This window comes from Myotis lucifugus, unplaced genomic scaffold (genome assembly GCF_000147115.1).
Source record: "Myotis lucifugus unplaced genomic scaffold, Myoluc2.0 scaffold_97, whole genome shotgun sequence".
Lineage (NCBI taxonomy): Eukaryota > Metazoa > Chordata > Mammalia > Chiroptera > Vespertilionidae > Myotis > Myotis lucifugus.
The window spans coordinates 3,868,008-3,887,399 of record NW_005871145.1 but is presented as its reverse complement, the minus strand read 5'-3'; the positions used below and the strand labels follow the sequence as shown (position 1 = coordinate 3,887,399).

At 39.6% G+C, this 19,392-nt stretch overlaps 1 long non-coding RNA gene across 5 annotated transcripts; it reads left to right on the top strand.

Annotated features, from left to right (window-relative positions):
• The first annotated feature begins 550 nt into the window (after positions 1-550).
• Positions 551-10,395, top strand: LOC102433162. Of its 5 annotated transcripts, none has more exons than XR_002830072.1 (4): positions 551-907; positions 2,352-2,499; positions 8,272-8,366; positions 9,595-10,395. It is a non-coding gene; the product is annotated as an uncharacterized LOC102433162 (long non-coding RNA). The 5 variants fall into 5 exon arrangements; XR_001348896.2 differs by having other exon boundaries at positions 9,504-10,395; XR_002830071.1 differs by lacking the exon at positions 9,595-10,395 and adding an exon at positions 8,981-9,492.
• The last annotated feature ends 8,997 nt before the right edge of the window (positions 10,396-19,392 follow it).

Below are 19,392 nucleotides of genomic sequence, written 5' to 3'. Positions count from 1 at the left end.
AGGCGAATCATTCAACTTTTAGACATGAATGACAATAGCAGGTGCTCAATAGAATTTGCTCTCCTACCACCTAATTACCCTCCAAAACCATTTACCATCCATAAAACCGTGTTGAGCAAAGTTAAAAATCCAATTTTGAATGTTATTAAACACTGAAGTGCAGTTTTAAATATTTATAAAAATCGTCAAATCTGTTAGTGTTTTCCTATATATTCCTGCCTTCCATTCCATGCTTCAGAGGTCATCCAGTGTCTAAGAGTACAAAACACCTACAATTTTCTTCCTGTATTTTCATGGTTTCTATCTTTTACATTTACCTTATTGATTTTATATATATATATATATATATATATATATCAGGAGCTAGGAACTTTTGTTTGATAGAAAATATATAATTTATATTGGGATTCTATTGGATGATGTAAAATGTCATTTAAAATGATATAACAGCTAGCTCTCTATAAGGACTATCAGTCTAATGCAGAGACATTGTAAATATAGGGGAAAATATAATGGAGACATTATACTATTTACAGTATTAATAGAGGCATTATGTATTATAATGGAGAATGAAGAAGTTTCTTCTAGATTTTCTTATTTTACACTTTTGTAGTAGCATAGTATACACCATAGCCATGGATACATGGCATTTTTATACTTGTATTTGTATATGTCTATCTCGGATGTTCTGGAACTTGACAGTATTTCAAAGTAATGACCCCTCCCCTCACAAACTAATTGAACAGCTTTCTCATGCAGCTCCCCTGTCCGTGCTTCACTCAACCACTGTCCTTTTTTCTACTCCAGGCTGAAAAGTAATCCCATTATCTCTTAAAAGGTCAACCTAAAGAAGATTTGAAGTCTGTCTGGAAACCTGAGGGTCCCACTTCTTTACGGAGGCAGGGAGGTAACTATTAGAGTTCATCAACTCTTCTTTTCTAATTCTTATTGGGCTGGAGTAAATGAAAACCTGGTTGTAACAACAAAGTGCTTTAAAAAGTAGAGGAGTCATATCAATGTGATTTTTAAAGAATTATGACAGAAAATCCCCAGTGACTAGCAGAAGTTGAGTGTATGTTCTTTCTCTCTACTGTCTCAGTGGTTTCTGATCTTTAAAAAATCTTCACATTAACTGCCCTGTGTGTACATTTATGGTAAGTCAAAATCATAATTGGAAACGGGTCAGGTAACTTGTAAATAAATAAATATTGGCAGATAAGCAGTAGACTCTCTGGAGAATACCTTCAATTGCATTACTTTGCCATAATCTCCAAGGTCAATTTAATCCTAAGCAACTTCAGGTAGGTGTGTGTGTGTGTGTGTGTGTGTGTGTGTGTGTAACAGAATTAACTAGACCAGGGTTTCTCAACCTTGGCACTACTGACATTTGGGGCCAGATACTTTTTTGTTGTGGGGGCATTGTGGAATATTTAGCAGCATTCCCGTCCTGTACCCACTAGATGCCAAGAGCACCTCCCCAACAGTTGTGACAGCCCAAAATACCTCCAGACACTGCCAAATGTCCCATTTCTTGTGTGTGTGTGTGTGTGTGTGTGTGTGTGTGTGTGTGTCGGGGTGGTGGTACCATTGAACTAGCCCAAACACCATAGACAGATTTAAGTGTGCATTTGTCAGTGTGTGACTCTGCCCTTCACAGGAGCAAATCCCAATTCCTTTTCCAGAAGTAATTGATGTAGATCAGGGGGCCTAGGCTGAACCTATTGTGAAAATCTAAAACGGTCACAATTAAAGCTCTAGACATGTCTGCCTTAAAGCTGCTGAGCTGCTAAAAGAATCACAGGGAGAGCCTCCGAGAATGGGGATGTTAAAAGAATTTTATCATCTTGTATTTGCACCTTTAGTTTATCTATTATCAACATAAATAAATTGTATTGTGGGCCTGAGCAGTGACATTATCTAGTGGAAGGTATTCCCAGATTTGGAGTCTGAGAACCTGAGCTGGGGTCTGAGCTCTGCAAATGTCTATCTAATCACTTTATCTCTCTGCGCCTATTTCCTTGTCCAAAATGGGGAAAACAACAATGTTTAACCACTGCATTGTTGTGAGGGTCCAAGCTGTTAGTGAGAAGTGCCAGGGCTTGTTCTTGAGGAGTCAGGAACTTTGGATTCAGACAGTCTTGGGTTGACTTTGGGCAAATGATGCACTGTTGTAAGCCACAGTTTCCTTATGTGCAAAATGCAGAAATAATCATATGCCTTCATAGTGTTGTTGTGGAATTAAATGACATAATATATGTCATACATGCTGTATAGATATTATTTTGGTCTTTGGTAAATTGTATCACATTGTACAAATGCATATAATTTTATCATTATTTCTTTTCTATGAGCATGGAAACCTGGAAATCTGAAGAACAAGTTGATGCACCTATATGAGTGAAACCCTGTGATACAATGTAACATCCCAAATTCCAACCAAGTGAAAGCAGCATTCAACAGTGTGCAACCTTCTATCTTCCGAGTTAAATCAGGCCACAGGTTTGTTGCAACAACATAAGGTTCTCCTCCCCTTATTGAAATAATGTTCTAATAAGTTTTTTACAACCTCTGTATCACATAAAACACATGGGGTCAGGCAGCATGCCCAGCTAGCACAATGTATGTCCTGTTCTGAACATTTAAATCTGACCAGGTGCTGTTGCAATATTCACCTTCCCCAAGAGCATTGGCAAATGGCATTGCAGCCCTAAAATGAGGTGCCAGGAGGTGTTTTCTAAGTTAAAATATAAATAAGGGGATCTAGGGGTATCTTTTACATAAACTTTTTAATTAAAGTATAACTTTCATATGGAGAAGTGCACAAATCACAAGTTGTGCATTTCATTAAATTTTCACAAAGCAAACACACCTATGTAATTATTAAGTGTTTTTAAAGTTGAGAACTCTGTATTAAACATGTTTTTTATCATTAGAAAGGTAACAAAAAGTTATAATGAATTAAAGCAGTGGAGATTTCCAGAAAAGATAGCAAATGACTGTGCTGGGCAAATGTGATTTTGAATTCTCAAATGAAAATAATTGCAAAATGATAAATGGCCAAATGTCATATCACCTTCTATTACTTGATATGTAGATGCTAGAAAATTAACTTAAAGGGCCTCAGTCTTCTCATCTGTTAAATGGGGATAATAATGGAATTGTTTTTAGGATTAAATGAAATAACACTTGCAAAGGTTTGGATTAGTTCTGGCACATAAGTTCTCAATAATATAAGTTATTACCCATTTAGGACAGTGTCCTAAGGGACCATAAGAAGGAAGTTACAGAGATCTCAAGAATTCTTTTTTAAAAATAGGGGAAATTCTGCACAGAAGGAGAGCTGGATCAGAATAGCTAAGGGCCGCCGTCACTGAGCCCGAGGACCAGCAGGGAGGGTCGATCTGTGGTAAAGTCTAGAGAATGAAGCCTGAGAGAAACCAGGGTACCTGGAGGTGGCAGGCAGGGTGATGAACCAAGAAGCTGTAAAGACAGTGCAGTTCTGAACAGAAAGCCACAGGGTGTACCCAGCATCCAAACAGGACATGACCTGATTTTTCAAAGACCAGAGTGAGGTCTAGGAGTGATTGTTTGGTGTGGGCCTAGAGAGAGAGAAAAGAAAGAAACAGCAGCTACTAGAAACATAATCCCAGGAATCAGAGCCTTGAAAGGGGCTTCGTTTAAGACTATATTCAAGACCAAGGGACTAGAGCATCTTATAACTTAAGAATGACCTCAACAGTAGATCTTAAGGCCTAGCATTCCTTCATATTGAAACAAGATGTAATTCTGCACTTGAATCAACTTGGATCCTGAATAAGAGAAAGAGATAACTACTAAGAAAGAAAAGAATGGAGGGAGGCTGAGTCTCAGAACACAGGCATGGCAGAGAAATCTCTCCCTCTGGATGATGACAACTGAGGTTACCCCAAATCCAGCCAGCAATCAGATTTGTCACGGCTTCATTATCCCAATCTTGTAAATGACCTATCATTGCTCTAAGGGTCTTTGAAAGGAGGCAATTTGGTTTCTTTTCCCTTGATTGGTTGTAGGAGATGCATCAGTGTATAAGATTCAGCAAGGTAATTTTGGTGAATAACTGTGACCCAGTGTTCTCACTTTCAAGAAACATCTGTCACTGATGGATGAAGAGTATGAAATAACCAAGCCAGGGATGGTAAATATGTGGCCTGTGGGTTTCTGAGAGCCTGAACTTGGCCTCAGAATCCTTCTCAGCACAGTGCCTCAGGCAGACATTACCAACTGTTTGGAGTTTGCTCAAGAGAGAAACCCATTTTGTCATACCTGGATTTACCCCTCATCCCTTGCTATAATCAGTGCACCTATCTATCCTACCCAGTAATCCCAAAGCCCAATATAAAGGGTATCAGATATGAAATCTGCCTGACTCCAACCCTATACATTTAAAATAAGCCCTGGGTGGGTAACAATTGCTTCTCTATTTAAGGACCTGTTCTCATATTTCTGAGTTTATAACTGACTTATGACCTATAAATAGTCACATCAACCTCAGTGCTGAATAATTTACGTAGTGAGGTCACGCTCTCTGGATGAACCTGACACCCATTAGTGTTAGAGTAATCAGCCATGTGCAGCCAAGCTAGAACACATGGAGAACCACACCTCCAAGACAGGAGTGGACTGGCAGAAGGCTTAGATTGTATACCCTCCTTTACGCCCGTCGGGCCAGTATTTCTCTTTAGCTTCATTTTCTTCCCCTCTAAAATGGGATATTATTTTCCCATAGGTGGCAACATTAGGAGAACTATCAAAATAATAGTTTCAAAGGTTCTCAAGCTCAAAAACTTTAGACTCAAAGCACTATTTCTGTAGCTATAGTCCTCTTTGATGAAAGCCATCACAATGAATGAGATTGATCATTTGTGTTTTACACTTCAGTACATAAATAAGCCAAATCTCTTCCAAACTCTAGTTAATGAGATGAAAGAAAGGTTGTTAACAGCTTTTGGGTACAGTCCATGTTGTTCCCATCCATAAAATGGGCACACCATACATCTCATTTCCCTCTCCTGTAGAGAACTAATAAGAGAAGTTGCAAATGAATGAGTGTACTAAAAACTGGTGCTGTCAGTGAAAGAAAGAGGAATTAGTTAAATTTTAATTTTAAATTAAAATAACACCAATCTACCATCCCAGCACCTGGATTGGTTATTAAAACCAGGGGTAGTAGTGGGTTAGGGACTTTGTGCTAAGAATTGCATTGGTGGTATGGAGAAACAGTATGTTCTCCTAACACTGAGAACAAGAATTTAAAAACATGAAGCATTTTCCAGTAGCCACTTGGGGACTGCTGACTCCCCAGAGGTGCAGGGGTTACGAGTCTCTGAGCCACAAACACTTTATTTTAATACTACTTCCTCAATTAGCATAAGCACAAACTTATTATTTTTCCAAGTACATTGTGTTGTCGCTGTTCGTTTAATAGAAAAGAAAAACTCATTCCAATTCAATCTGGATGAATATTACATTTCCTTTGATAAACGTCAGTGGGCTGATGGGAACAGACCCATTCCAAGCTGAAATGCTGGGACCTAAGCTTTGTGACTAACTGTGCCTAAAGACAGCTCATTTCATCTGGGAGTGTCTTCGCCTCAGCAGTCGAGGCAAAACCAAAAAGATCACAGCACAAAATCAACTGAGAGCCTGACAACATTAACGCAGCGAGCTTATGCTCATCTGTTATTGGAACTTGAGTCAATTTATACAAATGTTGTTTTAAGGGAAAATGCTTTGTCTGAGTCATTGTGAATAACCAGAAAAGGCAAGCAAACAAACAAACAGAAATAGAATAGCAGGTAATACAAGCGGGCTATCCTTCCAACCAAATTTTAGATCAAATTAAAGTTTCTCATTTTTTTATTTACCAAATTTACAATTTCAGAGAAAATTTATCCTCATTGCTGATTGGATTTCCACTGACCAATAGCTCCCAGAGCTTTAAATCTGAAATTTTCTGCCTTTTCAGGTGCACTTAGTGGTTTGACACATTGGGGTGTCTTAAATTTCTGTGAACTGGGAATCCAGATTCCAGTTCTGCTACTCACTGGCGGCACACTTTAAAAAGTCATTGGTTTAACAGGTTTCAGGGTTTTTTCATCTTTAACATAAAAATAGTTGTATCTTAGCACACCAGGATAATTGGGGGATTTAAAACAGGGATCTCTAAAATTTTCCTAATGAGTTTTTCTCCCATGAAGACTTATTGTTAATAATTAACAGTAAAAAGAACAGTTGCCATGTACTAAGCATTCTGGGTCAGATGTTTTGTACAGACTTAAAATAGATAAGAAAACTGAGCAGAGGTGTTAAGTAAATTACCTAAAATCACATAAATAGTAAATGGCAAACCTGGGATTCCTGCCCACGGCTATTCAGATTCTGGTTCTGTTTTCTAATGAGAATTCCATGAGCCAAAGGAATGACTCAGGCAAGGCTTTCAGAAGAATGGATGGATCCTGAGACAGGGGTCTCTAAGGAAGAGCAACTAACCTTCTCCTTTGGCAAAAAAGAGAAGCAAGTCTCTGTCACAGGTAGGAAGACACATGATATGATGGAAGATGTGGGATTTGGAGTCAGATTGGCCTGGGTGAGAATCTTGGCTAAGTTACTCCTTAGCTGAGGGGCCTTGGACAGGTTATTTATCCACTCTTAACCTCATTTTTCTCATCTGTGAAATAGGGATAATCATACAGTGTTGTTTCAGTGGTTAAAAATAATCCATGTAAAGTGTCTTGCACATAGTAGGCATGCAATACGTGGCAGGCAAAATATAAATCCTTTCATAAGTACTTTGGCAGCATTTCCCAAAGTGTGTTATTAATAAGCATTATGTAATAAAAAGAAAAAAAAGATTAAAGCAATTTTAAGTGAGGGGACAATTAGTCAAGTAAATCTGAGAGAGGCTGTTAAGCAAAGTTAAACTGCTTATTTACTGCAGGACTTCTTAGAGCAGCGGTTCTCAACCTGTGGGTCGCGACCCCTTTGGGGGTCAAACGACCCTTTCACAGGGGTCGCCTAAGACCATCGGAAAACACATATATAATTACATATTGTTTTTGTGATTAATCACTATGCTTTAATTATGTTCAATGTGTAACAATGAAATTGGGGGTCACCACAACATGAGGAACTGTATTAAAGGGTCGCGGCATTAGGAATGTTGAGAACCACTGTCTTAGAGTCTTTAAATTACAAAGATGCAATAGGATTCTCCAAGAGGAAGCATTTTCCCAATTTATTTGATTATATAGCCCCATTTTTATGGGAATCTTACAGGACTGGTGTTCTTGGATCACAGGTTAGGAAGCACAGATCTGGTGAGTTTTGGAAGAAAAAGTTGGATTCCTCAGGTCCAGCCATCATTTAGCATTTACTAGTTTGTGGTACCTCCAGAGCCATCTCTCATCTCCATTTATTTCTCCCTAAAGTAGGACTTCCCCTTTTTACAAATGTCACAGAATGAAGCTCTAAAGAGTGATTTCCAGCTTCCATTCAAGTGAAAAGTTCAGCTCCCAACAGGACTAGGCAACATCCACAAAGCAAACCAAGCAAGACCCACGGGACCAAGGCATTATTGGGCCTCTCAGGATGCAGGACACCGCTCCTCCTTCCCTCCAATCAGAGAAGCTTAAAAAGTGCAGGTTACTCCACAGACCACCAGAAGGTACAGGCATGGAGAAAAGAGACTCTGCCACATACACAGAGAATAAGAGGTCAGCCCATCCAAAGTGACTCTGCCTAGGCTCCTGTCATTGCACTTGTCAAAGGCCAGCCCAGCCCATGGAGGGGGGAAAGAATTGAAGAGAGGATCAGCTTTTTATTTTCATGTAAAAAGCACTTGCCCCCGGGTTATAAATGTTATTGCATTTGTGTAGCACTTTACTGCTGCCCTCAGCTTGCAAGCATCACAGGATCCCAGTGGCAGTACTTTTATAACCCTTGATCAATAGCTTATTTCTATCGCCTTCAGTCCCAGCTGCCAATCCGTTCTGTATAATGTGGAAGGCAGACTTCGCTGCTCTCCAGCTGTACATGTTATGAATGTAAACTGTGAGAGTAACATATGTATGTGTGTGTGTGCATTGAGTGGGGGACATGGGAATTTTGAACAAGGAATGACAAAAATGGACCCCTTGTTCTCGGAGACTACCACAAAGCTGGGGGTTTTACTAATGAATCTCTCTCTCTCTCTCTCTCTCTCTCTCTCTCTCTCTCTCACTCTCTCGGTGAAAGGTGGTATGGAAAGATGTAAGTTCCAAGAAAGAAAGGGCCATAGTTGTCGTTTATCACCCTCGGATTCCCAGCACCTAGAGGGAACCTAGCACAAAGTAAGTGCTCAGGAAATATTTGTGGGTCTGGTTGGCAATGGGAGGGGAGGAAGAGAGACCCAGAACATTCTCCTGAGGCTGCTTGAGCAGAGAAAGGATGAAGGCTTCGTGTTGCCCACAGCACTGGGGACCACAAACAGCACTGTGTGTCCGCTTGCTTTAAGGCTCGCTGCTAGGCACCATGGGCATCAGAGAAATAAGATGACTAATGTAACCAGCTACTGCTGTTCTGTACCTCCCCGGAGCACAGCCAGCCAGGCAACCCCTTAGAGGGCAGATACTCCCCTCACCTTCATCCCCCCATCTCAGAAGCCAGTTTTAGGACCAACCCACTCTAGGAGAGGCCTTGAAGTAAGACCCCAAGGCTCCCCAACATTCTCCAGCGCCAGCAAACTGACTCTGGCTCGCAGTGAGGCAGCCAGGCCTGCCCTTGTCTGAACCTGCGTCCTTGAGACTCAGCCAAACCTCTCCGGGCTTGGCGGAGGGATGTTGAGGTGACATTCTTCTCCTGCCACTCAGCATCTTTTAAACAGTCCTCCTCCACCTTGGGAGAGTACGCATGAACTCACAGGAGACTGGGGCCATGGGAGCTGAAAATTCCCTTTCTCTCTCAGAGAGGAATTCGTCGCAAGTGAAAAAACACACCTCCCATGAAAAATCAGAATCTGGGATGTCGGCAAGTTCTTTCTGGCGAAGTTCTTTTGGTTGCCAGTGGTAGAGTCCACGTCAGGCGGAGTTCGTGAACAAGGGACTTCGCTGGGAGGATATCGGGGTGTCTCAGGGGGCTGGGAGGACCTGGCCCCATGCCCTGGAAGGGGTGGGAAGGAGGATCAGTGACTGCCCATGTCTGCCTGCTGCCAGCTGCACTAGTTTCCTCCTCCTTGGGCTCAACCCGAGTTCACAGCCTTGGGGGTGGGGGGTGGGGGGGAGGAGCAGGAGGTTGGCACAGGCCCTTTTGGCTCTGGACCACACCGCCTGTAGTGCACCGTGAATTAATATTTTTAATAAATCCTGTAATTATCCTGTGAACAGAACATTTTTGTGGCACTATATTTTTGTGTTAAAAGCATTAATTTGTTCAATATAAACATTAAATATACACCATCCTTTTTGTAACCTTGTTTCTTAATGCACCAGGAACCTCACGAAATACTAGCGGGCTCTAAGGCCCCAGCTAGGAGGTGCGCTCCGCTCTGTGTAAACCACCCCTTCCCCCGCCCCCCACCAGACCCCCAGGGTGGCCAGCCAGACCGCAGCAGCTCTCAGGCCCAGCTCCCAACGTCTAGGAGACAGACTCCGCCCTGCTCTGCGTGGGCCAGAGGTTCACCTGGCTCAGTTTGCCGTGATATTGCAAGAAGAAAAAGGGCTTGTTATGCTGGACAGACAGACACCCCACAATGTATCTACTATACTGTCAACTTCGTGGGTTCACCCTGAGCAGATGCCCAGATGCTGCCAGTCTCCAGCTGGGCAGGCAGAGGACCCCACAGGGATGTGGAATCTCGGGAGGAGGGTGGGGCTCACCTTGGAGCTCAATTTTCATAAGACCCTGCTTTCTCCAGTCTTGTCTTTCTAGTTTTTCTTTATGTTCTGATTTTTTTCTTTATTTGTAATTTACTATTTTATCATATATTTTCTTTTGAGTCAAAATCCTTTGTGGCCCAAAAGGCAAAAATAAATAACTAAATAATGTCAGGGTTTGTATTTAATGGCATCAAATCAACACACTTCTTGGATCCTAGCTGTCCTTCCTTCCTTCCTTCCCTCCCTCCTTCTTTTCCTCTTTCTTTTGTTTTTTAAGAATAACATTTTTCCATAAAAGCAACATGAATTATCTTTTTAAAAATATGTTTAAGCAGGGAAGTATGACCATAAAATAAAAATCATTCAAATGCCCGCCAAACCCCACCCCCACAAGCCCCCACCCTAATCCAAGCGATAACTGCTGTTAACATCTTGGTGTACAACTTTCCAGGTAATTTTCAATAAAATTAACCCCATTTTTAAAATACCCTACTATAACATTGACTCGTATCATATTTTTAAACTTAGCAATATATATCTTTCTTTTTACATCATTGTATATTATTCTGGAAACATTTTATTTCTGAAACTGGAATCAGCTTTGTTATTTTGATATATAAAATATTCAACCAAAACAGAGAAATAAAGGTTCCCTCTCAATCCCACTTCCTGAAGATAATCACTATTATTAAAAAAGAAACCCTTCAAGTTTATATATATATATATAATATATATATATATAACGTTTACATAAACGGAGTCATAGCACATAGTGTTTTGTAATCTGTTTTTCCTACTTATCACTAGATCATGAGTATCTTTCCATGTCAATACATATAATGCATCATCCTTCTTAATGGCTACATAGAATTCCATCTATTGAATAAATGTTCATAATTTAACTAATTACCTATTGTTGGAAACATTTGAGTTATTTCCAATTTTTTTACTATTATAAGGAATACTACACTAAACATCATTGTGTACACATTTTTATCATGTCTGATTATTCCCTTAGAAAGAATTCCTAAAAGGAAAATTGCTGAGAAATACAGGATACATCTTTTAAAATTTGATTCATATTAAGTAGTTCTGTAGAAAATTGTACCAATTTACATTTCACCAGCATGTATGAGATAAGATGATTCTGCACACCACCCCCAGCATTGGCCATTATCACTCTTTCTTATCCTTGCCAGTATGATGGCTAAAAAATAATATTTTATTGTGGTTTCAATCTGTAAGTCTTTCATTATTGGTAAGATTGAGCATGTTTTTATACCTTTACTTGTCAGTTGAATTTCATTTATGAATTATCTGTTTATGTTCTTTGCCTGTTTTATTTTATTAAAGTATTCTCTTATTTTCCTATTGGTTAGTAAAAGTCATTTATATATTAAGACCATTAGCCTTGACATCTATGTTGCAATTATTTTTTTCTCATTGTGTCTTTTGCCATAGAAAGTTTTTATTTTTACGTATTTGTATCAGCCCTAGGAAAAGAAAGTCAAGTAGCAGGGGCTTAAATCATAAAATATTAACAATGTAATTAACCTGAAATCCAGAGGTATGTGGTCTCAGAACTGGTTTGGTGGTTCAGAGATGTCACCAGTCTCTACACCTTTCAGAGTTCCCATCTACAATGTGTTGGCAGTGTCTCCCCTTGTAAGATGAGATGGCTGCTACACCTTCAAATATTACATCGTCATACTCCAATCTAGAAGAAAAAGGATGGGGACTTTTTTTTCAGCTCACAGATCTGTTATCTCACCAGGAAGGAAAATCTTTCCCAGTAGTGCCCAGCAGATTTTTATTTACATCTCATTGATAACCAGTAATGTCTGCCAAAATAGTCAAACCTGTCAATCATTTCCTCCATGACTTGTGGCTTATTATCATATTACCAAAGGCCCTCCCCGCCCCCAAAATTATTTTAAAATGTACTTCAGTTTTATCTTTGTGAATGTTCCAGTATTTTGTTTTGTTAATTTCCAAACCTTTTAATTATCTGGAATTTATTTTTGGGTTGGATTGAGATAACTTTGCTTTTTCCCCTAAGGATATTCAGTGATACCAATAACTTTTATTAAATAATCAATACATTCTCCCACTACATTGAAATACTAACTTTACTATATAAGTTCCCCTAGGTCTAGGGGTCTATCTCCATTATCTGGTTTTTTTTCTGTATCAGAACCACAGTGTTTTTAATCACTAAAGTTTTATAGGTAGTTTTTATAGCAGGTAGAACAAGTAATTTTTTTCTTCATAATTTTCTTGGCTATTTTCCATTTGTTTATTCTTCTAAATAAATTTTAGGATTAGTTTAACTAGTCCCCTCCCCCTGTAACAAATGTTCTTTCTTGGGATTTTGATTGGTATTACATTAAAATTATAGATTTATTTTATTTTATTTTTTATATGTTCTTATTGATTTTAGAGAGAGGAGGGGAGAGAGAGAGCGAGAAAGAGAGAAAGAAAAACATTGATCAGCTGCCTCCTGCATGTATTTACTCCAATTGGGGATTGAGCCCGAAACCTAGGCATGTGACCTGACCGGGAATCAAGTCTGTGACCTTTCAGTGCAAGGAACAACACTTAACCAACTGATCCACACAGGCCAGGGCAATTATAGATTAATTTTAGAAGACCACACATCTTTACCAGTATTTAGTCTTCACTTCCAGGATCACGGCATGTGCTTCCCCATTTTTAAAGTTTTCTTTATGTCCTTTAGGAAGGTTTTATAGCTTCTTCATAAATATCCATTTTTGCTAAGTTTATTTGTATTTTATTTTTATGCCAATTGTAAATGGGACTTTTATGTTAATAGGAAGGCTAAGGAAGGACCACTCTTGCTATCCTTCAATATAACCTATTTGGTTATGATTGTTTCTAAATATCATTTGACTTAATTTGCTGATATTTTATTTAGCATTTATTCCCAAGAGAGGTTGGGCTATTTTTATCCTTTGAAGGATTTTTATAATAAAGTTTGTAAGTTTATAAATGAATTAGGGAACTTGCAATCTTTACCTTCCTTTAGAACTGCATTATCCAATACGGTAGCCACTAGCCATGTGCAGCAATTGAATATTTGAAATATGGTAAATGCAACTGATTATCTAAATTTCTAATTTAGCCCTAGCCGATTTGGCTCGTGGATAGAGCGTTGGCATTGGCCTACTGGCTGAAGGGTCCTGGGTTCGATTCTGATCAAGGGCATGTACCTTGGTTGCAGGCTCCTCCCCAGCCTGGGCCCGAGTCGGGGTGCGTTCAGGAGGCAACCAATCGATGTGTTTCTCTCACATCGATATTTCTCTCTGTCTTTCCCTCTCTCTTCCACTTTCTAAATATCAATGGAAAAATATCCTCAGGTGAGGACTAAAAATATAAAAAAATAAATGTCTAATTTAATTTAACTTACATTTAAATTTAAAAACTGATCCTCGATTCAATTACTGGAAAGCTTAAGCATATTTGGAACAACATGGATATGTGAATCTACCTTTCAACTGTAAATGTCATGAAACCTAACTCTTCAGATATCAGTATTTCTGATAAAAATTTAGCATCTGAATTGAGATGTGCTATAAGTGTAAAATACACAGTGGAGTTCAAAGACTTAGTTTGAAAAAATAACAAAATATCACATTTATAATTTTTATATGATTACATGTTGGAATGATACTTTTTATATATTGGATTAAATAAAATATATCACTAAAATTAATTTCACCTGTTTCTTACTTTTTTATGTGGTTACTAGAAAATTTTTAATTACATATGAGGCTCGCATAATAATATTGACACTATTGCTCTAAATTTTTAAATAATAGCAATTATCTGATCCTTAATATTTCCTAGGACTACACTTGTTTTTTATAACTACATGTTGTCCCATCAAATGGATGAACTAAAATGTGCTTAATTAATCTGTTATTGTTATATATTTAAGTTATCCTTTCTCCCTTTTTTCTTCCTTTCTTTTCACAATTATGAACAATTCTGTGTTTAACAGATTTGTGGCTGTATCTTTTCGTAGGGAAATAACATGATCAGATTTGATTTTTGAAAATCACGTTGGTTGAATTGTAGAGAACAGGTTGGCCAGTGAGGAAGCCACTGCCAAAGTTCTGGGAAGATGGGGCTGGTGGAGATGGGAAAAGAATGGGCACTTTCCAGAAATACTTAGAACACAGAGTCAATAGGACTTGAAATGAAGTGGATATTGGAATCAGGGTAAGGAAACCATCGAGGATGAGTCCTCAGGTTCTTGGGCAACCAGAGGTTGGTGAGACAGTCCCTGGATTGAGAATCCTAAAGAAGGACTAGTCTGAAGGAAGACGCTCTTGCGTTCAGCTTTGGAATGGTGAGTTTAACATGCTCTTGAGGCATCCAATGGAGAGGTGGACAGGTCTAGAGCAAGAGGAGAGGGAGAGGATGAAGAGTGAGAGTCATTGGTATATAGATAATACCAATGGGATTGTCTGGGGAGAGAATGTAGATTGAAAGAGCTGTTTGGGGGAGGTGGAGAGACATGACTAAGACCAAGCATTGAGTAACATCACTATTGAAAGCCAGGTGGAGAAGGAGGAGGCAGGGATGGAGGCTGGCAGAGTGGCCAGAGGTGTAGAACCAAGGCCAGGATGAAGCCAAGGAAAGGGAGGATTTTAGGGAGAGACTATCAACTATTGCTAAGAGGTTGAGAGCAGGAACTGAAAAGAAAAAAAAAAGCCTGTTGCTCAATCTCACTATCAATCAAAAAATACAAATTGAAACAAGAATATATCACTGTTCAACCACCAGATGGTTAAGATTTTCAAGATTAATAATATCCAGCGTGGGCAAAGATAGGGGAAGGGTTAGTCTCACATTGTTGGTAGAAATGTAATGGCACTAATTTTTGGGTTGTCTTGACAGCATCTACCAAAATATAAACTACATACACTTTTTGACCCAACAATTTCTCTTCTAGGTTTCTATCCTAAGGAAATACCCATGTACAAAAGGTTGCGATTACAATACTGTTCACCACAGCACTGTTTGTAAAACTAAAAAAACTGCTAACAACATAAATGTCCTTTGGTAGAAAGAAAAAAAATGGCACATGCCATTGAATACTGGGCAGTTTGAAAGAGGCAGAGACTGTCCCTCCACCACCTTTATCAAGAATTTGGCCCTTCTCTTTCTTTCCACCTTTCATTATTCTCTTACTATCTACTGGTTCTATCTGATCTTTGCTGAAGCTTAGCCTCCCTATAATTGAAGACAGAAAAACCTTCAAAATCCCCCCAAATGGATCTTTAATGGCAAATTTAGAGCACAGTGAAAGGTAGTAATTAAAATAATTTTGGACCCAGAGAGTTATTATGACCCTAACTTTAAAAATCACACCTCAAAGGCAGCTTCCTCTTTGCTCCTTCTAAAGTCAAAAGGACACTCGAGCAGTCTTGATGACTCCTAGGACGCATCCTCCCAGCGTGGACCAGCCCGATGGCCTGCCTGCGTCACAGGACAAGCCTGCCCTGAACAAGGGGGAGCCCATGTGGACGTCGCCTTCTGGACAACTGGCTTCTCATTGCATTTCTCTCAAATGATCATCTCTTCCCTCCAGGCGTTTACCAAACAAAACTGCATTTGGGACATTAAAAGGCTTGTTCAATAATGATGGCAGCGATGGCAGCTTTTATGCGGGCTCCCTGGGACACAGGTTCCCAGCACCAGTGCAGGGACTTGAACTAGTTCCTCCCCACACATCCTCCTCTCAATGGTTTCTTAATCTGAAAACTGCCTTTCCCAGAAGGGTGTCCTTCTGTTTTGTCTGTATTGTTAGATTTTAAAAAAAAAATGATTACATATTACTATAAAAATAGTATACAATTATTAAAATAGAGATTTATTTAAATTATATTAATAAGATGATCAAAAATAGAGATGTTTTTCCCATGGTGAGGGGTGGGGGGGAGCAGCCTTTCTAATAGCTTTCTCTGCCTTTATCTTTTACAACTGAGTTATTTCCCATTTTTCAGGATGACATCCTATTTTTACTGGATGACAGCTACATATAGTTTATGAGTATTTGTCCTCTTACCATAGCGTTTGGTATGATTAGTCCATTGGCATAAAATACAAACAACATTACCTACCTTGTTTGAAAGACTTTGAAGTTAGGAGCCATGAATATGGTAAGGGGTAAGAGCCCAGCAAATGGTCACAAGATGCTGGATAAGAATGGCATTGTGTTCGTTTGGAAATAAAGCTCTCTCATGCTATTTGTCCTACTGTCCCTTTTCCTTCATTACTGTTGGATTTTTATCATCTCTATTAGTTTCCTATTGGTGCATGACAAATCATCACGAATTTAGTGGCATAGACAACACCCATTTATGATCTCGAAGTTCCCATGAGTTGGAGGCGGCATGGCTTAGCTGGGTCCTCTGCTCACGGTCTCTCTCACAAGGCTACAATGCAATGGCAGCCAGGCCTGGGGTCTCATTGGAGGCTCAGAGACCTCATCCAAGCTTTCATGGTTGTTGGCAGAATTCACTTCCTTGCAGCTTGCTTCTTCAAGGACAGCAGGATCTTCCTTGATTTCAGAAAAGGTCTAAGCCTTCTTTTAAAGAATTCACCTGCATAGGTCAGGCCCACCCAGGAAAATCTCAAAGTCAGCTGATTAGGAACTTGAATTACATCTGCAAAAATTCCTTCATCTTTGCCATACAATGTAATCTATCAAAGGAGTGACGGCCATCAAATTCACATGTCCCATCCACACTCAAGGAGACAGAAGTATACAAGGGTCATTGGCGGTCATCTTAGAGTTCTGTCTATCACAATTGTATTTTTATACAGAGCCATCATAGGCAAATGAGAAGTAGAAGTAAGCAAAAAAGAAAAATACACGAAACAGAAATACTACCACCTAGAGACAACCTGTCTTAACATGTTGATTTAATCCTCTATACTTTTCCCATATGAATATTTTTAAAATGGGATTGTGGCATGCATACTATTCTGTTACTGACTTATTTCACTCTAACAATATTTTCAATACATCTTTCTATAGCCACAAATAAATGTCTAATGCATCCACTTCAAAGGCTGTAGTATACTCCATTTTATGAAGCTAATATAATTTATTTAGGCAGTTCACTATTTGGGGGAGTGTTAAATAAACTTTTTTATATTTGAACAATTTTAGGTTTATAGAAAAATTGTGACTTTAGTACAGAGTTCCCATAAACCTCACACCCAACTACATAATAGTTCTCCTATTATTAACATCTTACATTAGGATGGTACATTTGTTACAACTTATGAATGTATATTGATACATTATTATTAACATTATTATTAATAAAGTCCATACTTTATTCAAATTTCCTTGGGTTTTACCAGTCGTTTTCGTCATTCCAATCATTCCACCATAACAGTTGCTTAGGCTTTTATATATATAGATGTTTCTGCTTGGGAGACTTGTATTTTCTCTACTTATTTATTTATTAAATCATATCAGTATGGACTTGTGGACATTTATTTTATACTTTGGGTTATAATCCAGCACTGTTTCATTTTATTCCTCAGATTGTTCCACTTTTAGCCACTGGGAACCCTTTCATTTGGCTCCTGCCTTGCTCTGACACATTCCTATCATTAGGGGGTTTCGTTTTTGTTTGTTCCTTTGAGCACTTCTCTACTTTCTTGCCCCAGTCCAAGAATAGAAGTCTACTAAATTTTGACAGTTGGATCCCTTCCAGTTTTTTTTTTTTAATTTCTAAAAACTACTGCAATGAACATCCTCGAGAATATATGATTGGATATACTTATCTGATGATTTCATTTGAGTTTTAAAAGGCAGAAAATGGAACTTAGACAAGGCCAGTAAAAGGCTTTAGACCAAATCTCTCTCTGTCTAGCCACTTTGGAAAATAGGTTAGCAGTTTCTATAATGTTAAATATACACTTTCCATATGACTGGCAATTCCAATCCTAGATGTTTACCCAAGAGAAATAAAATTATGTCCACCAAAACACCAGTACTAAATGTGCATAGCAGATTTATATAAGAAAGCTCAAAACTGGGACAATCCAAATGTCTACCAACAGGTGAATGTATAAATAATAGTGGTATAGCCAGACCAATGGAATACTACTCAGCAATTAAAAGAAGTGAACTATTCATATGTGTAAAACATAGAAGCATCTAAAAATATGCCGAGTGAAAGAAGTCAGACACAAAAGAGTACATTCAAAATTCTGCTTATATGAAAATCCAGAACACATATAATTAATCAACATGGACAGAAAACAAATCAGTGCCCACGGTGGGGTGAGATGAGTGGGGGAGATTCCTACCAAGGGGCTCAAGGGAACTTCTGGAATGATGGAAATGCTCTATATCTTAAATGTAGTAGTGAGTACATGGGTTTATACACTAAACTCTTTGAACTGTGCACTTGAAACGGGTGCATTTTATTGTATGTAAATTATACCTCAAAAGAAAACAACAAAACCAGGTCCCAGATGCAAAAACAAAGCCCCGAGGACAGCGTGGAGAGCAGAGTAGGCAGCAAGGATGTGCTCACTCTAGGCAGGGTTCTCAGGGAAGGAGGCGGGCCTCCTCTGCCCGTCTCACTCACCCTTTGCCAACCAGAGATTCCGATTCTGATTCTGATTCTGATTCTGATATGGGCCCCTCCCACTCCTCACTGCCAGACAAGAGACGGGAATCCCTCAGGCTCACTCTGCCCGGCCTGGGCTTGGAGAGAAGGTAGACACAAAGGATGGACCCGCCATATCCAGTCACCCTGAGAACGGAGGTCCCTGTAACATGTCTGTTTGTTGGGGTGCAAGGGAGGGGCTGGAATATGTTGGGTCCCAGGTAACTTTGCTACAGAACTTGGCCAAAGTGGAGGTACCATATTACTTGTGCAAATGGGTAGCAGTTTATGCCAAGGCCACTTAGGGTTGGCTGCTGGCCTGAAATTGCCTGGCCAGGGGGTGAGTCCCAAATCCTGGCACGACCAGCAGCAACATGATACCTCAAAGAGGAGGCAGCATTTGGGGTCAGGGGTGCAAGTGCAGGTGCAGATGCAGGTGACACACAGGAGCAGCTCCTTGGAGGCTGTCAGGGAGACCAAGGTTTGTGGACTCTGGTCTCAAGGAACATGCCTGAGGGTCCCCCTCCACCTGCTGGCAGTAATGGTGAGTGATGACCAGGACCAATTTATGGAAACTCCCAGGGAGCCTGAGCCCTGTGGGGGAGAGTGGGGCATCCGAAAAAGACTACACCTGCTGCCCGTCTGGCAGAGTTTGGGGATCTGAGGCTTTTATGTAACATAAGCGCATTTGTTCCTTCATGAACCTTTGTTGAAGGCCTTCCATGAGTCAGATGCTGTTTTAGTCACTGGAGAGAAACAGTCCCTGGTATCATGGGACTTACCTTCTATGACAGTTACATCCTGTCATTTCACCCAAAGGTGAGTGTTTTGAAGGAAGA